Raw genomic sequence first — 9,349 nt, 5'->3', positions numbered from 1 at the left:
GTGGTGCTGGGGGATTGAACCGTGGTCCCTGTGCTTTGCTAAGCTTGTTCTAAGTAGGTGCTTTAGACCACTGAGCCATCTCACCAGCCCCGATCTTTATTTTTAAATGCTCATCTCTTTAGGCTTTTTTGTGAATTTATTCCCTTTCTGTTATACCAATATCAGACATTTGTTTTGCTAACAGCTTGTAATATTCTTAGTATATCCCTAAATCCATCCATTTGTCTGTATATTAACCATTTTCATTTGGTTGAGAGGAGAAAGGACTTGCATATCTGTGTGGAAATAATCAAATAATAGAGTTACTCTATGATAAAAAGTTGACTTAAAGAACCCCATTCTCTGGAGACAATTGTTGGAAAGAAAACAGTACTGTGTTTTAATACTTTCCCTTAATTCTACTGTAAGGGATAAAAATAGAGAAAATAAAGTTTTTTTGGTTTTTGGTTTTTGATTTTTTGCAGAACCAGGGATTGAACTCAGGCCCTTACGCTTGCCAGGGAAGCACTTATTCCACTGAGCCATCTCCCTGGATTAATAAGACGCAGAGCTGGCCTTTAAAATCCAATTTATGTGGTTTCCTTTCATGAAAAGTGCTATATCTTTACTAGGAATTGGCAGGCAAGGAATGGTGCCATTATCAAAAGTTGTTGATAATAGGGCTAGTATAGAAGAAAGTATAGCAGACTACTTAAAAGAAGCTATAACTATGAAATATTATTTACCCATAACAAAGAATGAACTGTCATTTACAGAAAAGTGCGACTGTTTAAGTAGTCAAAAAGTTATATTTCATATAGTTTCTCTTATATGAGATTTCAAAAACGTAAATAGTAAAATAAAGGAGAGATGTTAGGCTACAAAATGCCCAACTTTCTGGAGATGGGGAAGGGGATGAAGAAAAAGGAGGAAGGTAGCAAAGAAGACTAAAGAGATAAAAAATACTCAAGATATATTACATTTATGTACCAATTCCTCAGTATGAAGGTAACTAGTACTGTAAATTATAAACACTAATTTTTAGAAATTAAGCTGTATCTAAACATAATATTTAGTGAGTCTGCTCATAACCATACATTTTATGAACTGGTGTCATTTTGTTGGTTTAGTGTTAAGGGCATGCTAGTTGTTACACATTTTTAATGTCACCGTAACTAAAGGTATAGGAAGGCAGTTTAGATTCTCAGAAGATCAAAAGGAAAGAATGACTTAGGGAGGTCATGGAAAAATTAGAAATTAGGCATACTCTATGATTTTTTTTTTATAGGTGCTATATGTACTGAAACCAGATCCATGTTTTTTAAAATGAAATAATAGAAATACAGATAGTAGAATACTTTTCTCATGTAAGATTATTAATAAAAACAAAATTACCGAAGTTGCTTGTCTAGCAAATTACTGCATAAGAAGAAAAGATGACTTCATGTGAAAGTGATTTCAAGTATTTGGAATTTGTGGACCACATGCTGTGTCTTCATGCACACCACTAATTTTGGGCAACACAAAAGAATAACCTAAAATTTCTTTATTGTAAGATCAAAACAGTATTTTAAAGTGACTTAAAAATCAAGACATGCCCTTATTGTTGCCTTGATATCTGATTTACAAAATTAAGATTTTAGACTTAACCATTTTTCTCCCTTTCTGGCTTTATTAAGTTAGATAAGCCCACCTTTAAGTTACAGATTGTTGGAAGGGCAGCAAGTATTTTGTCACTCTATTCAGTGTTTTAGATATTAAAATGGATGGACATTGCCAGGCAAGCTGGCACAAATCTGTAATTCTAGCTACTAGTGGGCTAAGATAGGAAAATTGCAAGTTCAAGGACAGTCTAGGCAACTTAAGTGAGATCCTGTCTCAAAGTAAAAAGGTCTGAGGTGTAGCTTGGTGATAAGGTATTTAATTAACATGCACAAAGCCCTGGGATCATTACCCAGTACTTGAAGGTGATAAGGGTATGGATACCAAAATTAATGTAAGAATTCTTACTGAAAACTACAGTAGATACTTGAGTTGATACATGTCAAGTGTATGACGTGCAGCAGGAAAGCTGAGTATTTCAGTTTGGGAGATGGCACTAGATAGATCTATCATTTGGTTGAATTCACTTCTAGGAGATGAATTTTCAGATTTAATGCAGTAGATGAATGTGGTATTAAGTATAGTCAAATAAAACATTCCTTGTACAGCAATGAAAAATGTGCTTGTAATGGTGGTACATGTCTGTAATAACAGCACTTGGGAGGCTGAAGCAGGAGAATCTCCATGAGTTCAAGACAAGCCTGTACTACATGGCAAGACTTGTCTCAAAAAAAAAACTAAAATATGCATAGATAATGTGGAAAAGAGCCAAATTTCAGTTAAACCATTTGTATCATAATTTGGTTCTCTATTTTATTTGTAAGAATTATTTCATGCCTCAGGTGATGGGTTCAGGCTCTTCACTGTAATGTGTTATGGATATATGGCACTTAAGTAAGCCACTTAAAATCATAGAAATATTTTTCTGACATCTGTATTAAATCTTTAAATTTAAATCTTTCACTTCCGTAGTTTTTGTAAGCATCTTTCCTCTTGAGAAGCAGACTGTTATTTGCTTCTTTTTTTTACATAATGTGCTAAAGATGCAGTACTTGCTCAAGATTTGCAATTTGAATTATATTGATAATTTTCCATGCTGTCTTTAACATTGACTCAAGAGGATTTATTGTCAAATGCCAGCTGTTTGTAAGAAGCCATTTATGAATGTTTTTATAGGCTCTTTCTTGCCTCACATACAGCTATTACTCTGACCATCTCAGTATATCTTTTCAAGTCAAAGTTCAAAAATAGTTATTTAAGAAAGATCTTTTTTAGATCTCATCTTTCTGTTGATCGTTGGGATTAAAAGTTGCCTATATTTCTTAATTACATTTTATACATGGATGTGCTAAGACTTGACTCATATTCTATGCATTAGTGATTTCATGTAGCCACTAAATACTGGAGTATATACATCTGTGATAGTAATTGTTCTTCCTTGCTGTATAGCACACATAATATATAATGTCCATTTCTGTTAGAATTTTACAAGTAAATTGTTGTGTTCCCTCAGAACACATTTGTCATTAATTTACATCTCACAGTAGTTACACCTGTCTTTGTTAAAATATGTTAAAGTGCCTTCGACTGTTGTTTTGATCTTTGCTTTTAATGACAAAATTCATAATGGGGACTCTGATATATTGGAGTGCTGGAAAAATGATATGAACACTTCTGTGATGTCTTGTCCCTATTTGTATATGTAATGTATTTCTGTAATATATTACAATAGGAACAGCATGTTACATTGAGAACAATGTTGTCTCCTAGTACTGGCTAATCACTCCTGATTCTCTACTCACAGCCCATTCTACCATCATACAGTCTTCATTTTAAGATTCATTCTATTAATATTTATGATACTGTGTTGTAAATATTTTTATTTTTAATGTATAGTGAATATTTTGAGCAATCAATTTTTTCAAATAGTCCGCATTTAACTATCCTTATATCCCATGGGTAACCCTAGGGTTGAAACATAATTAGGAACCTTAAATAATTTCTTCAACTTTCATCATTATTAATCTTTAAATTTGTGGATTGTTTGTTATCAAAACTTTTTCTTCTCCAGGGATATACTCGGCACAATGCCTGCCTGGCAAGTGCAAGGTCCTGAATTTGATTCCTAGTACCAAAAAAATGTTTTGCCCTTACACTCTGTAGACTTAATAGATTATCAGGGAACACCATTGGTCCCCAGATGATACTAGAAAAACACAGGCTAGAAAAAAGAAATAGAAATTGAGCATGGTAGCACATGCCTACAATCCCAGCCCTTGGGAGCCTGAGGCAGGATGCTCATTGTGAGTTTGAGACAAGCCTGAGCTACAAGTAAGTTTGAGGCCAGCCTGAACTGCATAGTAAGACCCTATCTCAAAAAGACCAAAGGAAGGAACGAAAAAGAGGGAGGACAAAAAAGGAAAAAGTACCTGAAGGATGATCTCTGTATAGCAGGGGGTTTTTTTCCCAAAGGGCCTGGGGCCAGGGAGCATTTGTAGGAACATAGCTAGTTCTTTTCTGGGACACAGTGGTGGCAGGAATAGATGGGTGGTGTGAAGTGTATGTTCCTCATTGTTCTCAGTCATGAAAAATTTAAAAGACTCATCAGACTTTCCTTTTCCTCACTGTTTGCCACCCCATCTTAAGGTTTGCTCTCTTTTTTCTTGTGAGTTAGACTAGTTACATGTATATATCTGCAGTGTTGGCATCACTAGGGAGCTACTGGGCTGCAGAACATCACCCCTCAGGCTGTCACTGAATTGAAACCTGCATCCCATAAGATTGTCAGTTGACATATATGTACATTAAATTCAAGAAGCATTACTTTAAAACATGCAGGGAATACCAGCTGAAAAATGCTTATCTTCTGCTATAAACAGCAATTTTCAAAACTGTGTGGTTACCTTCTGTACAATCTTTGCCTAAAATTTTCTTACCTCTGCTATAAATAGTAATTTTCAAAACTTTCTACTGTTATCTCCTCTGTAACCTTTGCCTAAAATTGTCTTAACCATTTATCTATCTGGTTTTTAATTTTGCCTTAAAGTTTTTTTGAACCTTGTTGAATTTGGTACTCACTCAGTTCATTTTAATGTGAAAATTTTGTCCAGTCACTCATTTGTGTGGTACTTGATCATTGTCTTAGGACTCGCTGCCCTTCTTAGCACAAATAATTTGTTTGATACGCATCACACTTCCCAGGACCAATTAATGATAAGTACTGAAGTTCCACTGTATTTAATAATGTATTTATTGCTTGTCCCTAACTAGATGATAGGCTCTTTGGAGGCAATGACTAATGTGTTAAGTTATATTTGTTTTAATGCATATAAATTTTTGTGTGTAGAATAGGTTCCTAATAAGTAGTGTTTGACCTTATAGCCTGTAAGTATTCAATAGGCTATTCTGTTCTTTTTTTTTTTTTTGGCTATTCTGTTCTGCGAGAAAAAATGTAAGCTTTTCCTTGACACAAGTATGTAAAGAACTAATGTTTTGATTCTGTAGTTATTACTCATGGTAATGTGAAAAGAGATACATAGATATTAGGCAGGCATGGTGGTATATACTTGTAATCCCAGCCCTAAAGAGGTTGAGGCAAGAGGATCTCAAGTTTAAGGACAGCCTGGACTACATAGCAAATTTAAGGCCAGTATAGACTAGTAAGACATGTCTCAAAAGAATAAAAGATACATAGATATGTAATATACATCTAGAGTCAAAGTAGATGAGTATCATTATTAAGGTTTTGTTTTTCTTTAGTTTGGTGGGAGGATATTTTGGTTATCTAAAAAACTTTTAAGAATAAATTCCTTCTCTCTTTATAATCTAATGACTAACATCTTGTTATTAAGCAAAGTAATTTACAACCTGAGTTTGCAGGATTTTTCTTAGATAAAGGTGGTAAAATCTCACACTTGAAGTAGAGCAAAAATGAAACATACTTAAGCTCTTAAACTTGGAACCTAGTGTCTAGAGTTTAAGAGAATTATGAATGATAAAGATTAAAACTACTATCCCTTCAAGAAACCCACATACTTTTAATTGAGTTTGTTGTTTTAAGTATTATTTCATCTCTTTGACAAAATCCATATTTGTTGACTTGGGACCATATAATCATTTTTTAAAATCCATTTTAGTAATAGATGGAGTCAGATGCTTACCCACAGAGGACTGTTAGATGTAGGTCCTATGACATTCCATTGCCCTGTGGAACACATACTAAAGTGTCCCAACATACAGCCAAGTACCATGTGCTAAGATAGCAGTGGCCTAGAGGGTCCTTGAGAATGATGCCAATCATCATCAGAAAGCATTTGTTAAGCACCTATCTGTACATGGTTCTATCCTAGGCACAGTACAAAACGAATTAAACAGACATGGCCCCTGCCCCTTGGGAGTTTTCAGTCTAAGATGATGCTGATATGGACAGACATAAAGGATATTGAGACAACTGAACAAACATTGAACAAGACCATAAAGTACTAACACTATGCACAAGCAAAGGGGTAAGTGGATTTTTGTGGGGTAGTATATAAAGGAAGCAAGCCTCACGGGATACAAACAGGGTGGGATAGAAAAACTAGTGAGTCTCTATGAGGATAGTTTTTAGCAGATAGTTGGATTTTCATATAGACTTGAAGTAGGAACCAAACTTTCTAGACTTAGAATGCAACAAAAAGACTTGGACTGAGGAAGTGAGTGGCTTCTGTGAAGAATCTATTTGTTTTGTTAAATCTCTCAAATGAATTGTTAGCCACTTGAAAGAAACTTGGAATTCTTGGAGCTGTTTTTCTTCTTAGGAACTTAATGACTTTAGTCTTGTGAAGCACTTGTATTTGCTCACTATAATTAGAGACTTTAGCATTCAGACAAGGCACAGAAATTACCTTCTTAAGAATTGGGGCCTAAGGATATAACTCAGTAGTTAAAGTACTTGTCCAGAATGTGTGAGGCCCTATCCCAGCACTGCAGGGGAAAAAAAAGAAAGAAAAGAAAAAGAAAGTTGGTCATACTGTTCTTAAGAATGTATGTCTGAGAGGTAGGTCCTGGGAGTTTTGGGTGTTATAATTAGTGCCATCAAATATTTTTAGCATTAATACCTATCTGTCCTTCAGTCATTGAATTTTTTTTTTTTTTAATTCCCAGATACATCTTTTGTGTTGTGGGTTTTTTTTTGTTGTTGTTGTTGTTTGTTTTGTTTTGTTTTTTGTCTTGTCTTGTTTTGAGATAGTCTTGCTGTGTTGCCCTAGCTGGCCTCAATTTCCTACGCTCAAGGGATCCTCTTGCCTGTCTTGGCCTCCTGAGTATAGCTAAGATGACAGGTGAATGCCACTGTACCTGGCCTTTTAACAGTGTGTCTATAGACTTAGATTTGAATCATAGCAGTCTCAAATCCACTTCTGCAATGCTCATTAGGTAAAACTAATGACTTCTTTTTTAGTAGACATGTACTATTAAGCTGTACCCCAATCAGTTCACTTTTTGAAATTGTCAAATCTGAAATACGAAAACTCAAATTTAACCACAAATATTAGGATATAGTTGTTATCTTCATAAGAGCTGCTTTATTATACCAAAGAGTTCATGATAGACTTCCTTTCATTGCACTTTTCTAGTGCTTTTTAAATTATTGGATTTTCAGGGCTAGCCCTCATAGTTCAGCAGATTAAAGCATCTGCTTAGGCAGACACAGGGGCTGGGGGTTCAATCCCCGGTCCCAGGCCTGCTGTGCCAGCCCTGCCCCCGGGGCTCACTGAGATGGCGACTGAGACTGGGCATGATGGCACATGCCTGTAATCCCAGTGCTTGGGAGGCTGGAAATAGGAGAATCACTACAAGCAAGTTCGATCTGTGTAGTTAAACAGACCCTATACTAAATAATAAAAAATAAAAAATTACTGGGTTTTCACAATTTATGCAAACTTTTTCAGTTGTCATCCATTATATAAATACAGTACTGTTGAAAACGTAAGTGATGAAGCCCACCAAAGCATTAAAAATGTAATAGTGTCTTTTTAATATATGAAACTTTTTGCCATGAGATACTTAATTTGTATGATACATTTTTTAATGCTTCTATTAGTATGAAGGCTTTCAAGGGCTAGAATAGTGATGGTGAACTTTTTAGAGCTTTCAGTGATACAAATAGCCCATTATAGCAAACATGTCATGCCATTCACCATCACTGGGCTAGGATCTTGCCTTTCTCCACTTCCCATAGTTCTGTGTGCTATAATCTGACGATAAGAATTTAGTGACTACTGCTGTTTTTATAAGATTGTGACCATGAGTCATGGAACAGCATGTAAGTTTCCTAAAAAGTGTAGGTTAGAGTCATCCAGAGGATTTCACTCATTTTTACTTACTAAATATGCTGCCTGATCTTTAGCTTTTAGAAATAACTCCCCAGGTGCAATTTAACATTCTATGTTATGTTTACCAATAGGCATTTATTTTTCTTTCTGAGTACTGAACCAATCTTTTAGTCTGTATGGCACTGTCTTGAGAGTTAGGCAAAGTAACTCAAATAACTTAAATAGGTGCTATAAAATGTAGGCTGTATATTTATTTTGCCTGCCATATCTTTTGCGTATAACCAAAGAACAAGTACAGGATTTGAAGGAACTGGGCACGGTTGTGCCACCCTGTAATACTAGTGCTCTAGAAACTGAGGCAGGAGAATTGCCATGAGTTCGAGGCCTGCATTGGCTACATGAGGGAGTTCAAGGCCAGCCTGCACTACATAGTGAAACCTTGTCTAAAAAAAAAAAAACTGAGGAAACATGAAGATTTTTTTTTTTTCTTTCCCTGAACAAAAAGACCCATGCTCAATGGGTCAGGAAGAAAATTGAGCTCATTTTATAAGAACCTTCTATACTCTTTTGTGGAAAAGTTTAAACCTGTATATTGTCATTGTTCATGACAGATAAAAATAACAGTGATGGCTGCTTTTTTAGGGATTATTCTTTCATCCAAATATTTGTTTTTTGAAAAGAATTATACCACTTCACTCTTCAGTAGATAGTTCCAACTATTCTAAGTACCTTAGTAGAGAATTTAACAAATCTTTGAGAGTCATAAAAACTTGAGATATATCAATAAAGAAAGCCAAGAGATAATTTTCCCTTTGGAGTTTATGTTCGAATGCAGTAGTCAGCAAATCTTTTCTGTAAAGGACCAGGTAGTAAATATTTTAGATTTTGTATCTACTTGTGTTCTGATAAAACTATGTACAAAACAACTGGCTGGATTTGGACAGGGGCCATACTCTCCCAACTTTTGTTCTAATAAATTAATATTGGCTTACTAAGTAAATTACAGTATGGTAAGTTATAAATGCTTTAGGAAAAGAAAAATAAAGCAAAGTTCATAAGCAAACAGAGAGTTTGGTGAGGTATAGGAGTTGGAAGGGTGGGCCTCGCTAAGTCAAGAACAACAGGAGCCAGCAAAGAAGACTGAAAAAATGAGTGGTAAGGTAGAAAAAGAAAAGATAGTACTGTCCTAGAAGTACAATGAAGAACCACCATGTGCTGGAAAGAAAGGGTGTCAGATATTGATGGGCCAAGTAAGAAAACTGAGACCATTGGATTTAGATAAGTAGAAATTATTGTGATGTTCATGAGTAGTTTTGGTGGAGAAGATTCAAGAAAATTAAAATAAACATAGACAATTCTTTTCAAAAATTGTTATTTAGGGGCCAGGGAGATGGCTCAGTAGAATAAGCGCTTCCCTGGCAAGCGCAAGGGCCTGAGTTCAATCCCCAGTTACG

The 9,349-nt window shown here is 35.3% G+C and overlaps 1 protein-coding gene across 1 annotated transcript in view; it reads left to right on the top strand.

Annotated features, from left to right (window-relative positions):
• The window catches only part of March5 (membrane associated ring-CH-type finger 5), a 30,369-nt gene that overhangs the window by 13,484 nt on the left and 7,536 nt on the right, over window positions 1-9,349 (top strand). The window lies entirely within an intron of this gene.

Source organism: Octodon degus, unplaced genomic scaffold (assembly GCF_000260255.1).
Source record: "Octodon degus isolate 3935 unplaced genomic scaffold, OctDeg1.0 scaffold00046, whole genome shotgun sequence".
Lineage (NCBI taxonomy): Eukaryota > Metazoa > Chordata > Mammalia > Rodentia > Octodontidae > Octodon > Octodon degus.
This window is presented reverse-complemented; position numbering and strand designations above follow the sequence as displayed.